The following is a 707-nucleotide window of genomic DNA, read 5'->3' as shown; positions in this document are numbered from 1 at the left end:
TGTTGAAGAGCAAAGATGTCAGCTTGAGGACTAAGGTGTGCCTGACCCAAGCCATGGTATTTTCAATAACCTCATATGTATGCGAAAGCTGAACAATGAATAAGGAAGACGGCAGAAGAATTGATTTATTTGAGTTATGGTGTTGGAGGAGAATATTGAAAGTGCCACGGGATGCCAAAAGAACAAACAGAGTGATCCTTGGAGGCCAGGATGGCCAGACTTCAACTCTCATATTTTGGACAGATTGTCAGGAGAGACCAGTCACTGGAGAGGGATATCATGTTTGGTAAGGTGGAGCATCAGAGAAAAAGAGGAAGACCGCCACTCCCCCTAGTGAGATGGATTGGCAAAGTGGCAGCATCAATGGGTTCATGCATGGCAACAATTTTGAGGTTGACCTAGAACCAGGCAGTGTTTCGTTCTGTTTTGCATAGGGTCACTATGAGTTTGTCCCTACTTAATGACACCTAACAGCAACAACTGGAATAGCTTATTTTCCTTTGGAGATTCTGACTCCTATTACATAGGTATACTACTAGTACACTGTTACATAGGGTATGCCACTAAGGCCTCACTGTTCCTTGAGACAGAAGATTACCCTTTTTGAGCTTTCAGAAAGAAAGACCTCTTGTACATGGCTGAGAAATGGCATTCATACTTGGGCACTGTAGAATTTTGCAATGTCACCAGAACTTCCCTATGTTGTT

This window comes from Chrysochloris asiatica, unplaced genomic scaffold, assembly GCF_000296735.1.
Source record: "Chrysochloris asiatica unplaced genomic scaffold, ChrAsi1.0 scaffold00051, whole genome shotgun sequence".
Classification (NCBI taxonomy): domain Eukaryota; kingdom Metazoa; phylum Chordata; class Mammalia; order Afrosoricida; family Chrysochloridae; genus Chrysochloris; species Chrysochloris asiatica.
Note: the sequence above shows the minus strand (reverse complement) of the source record.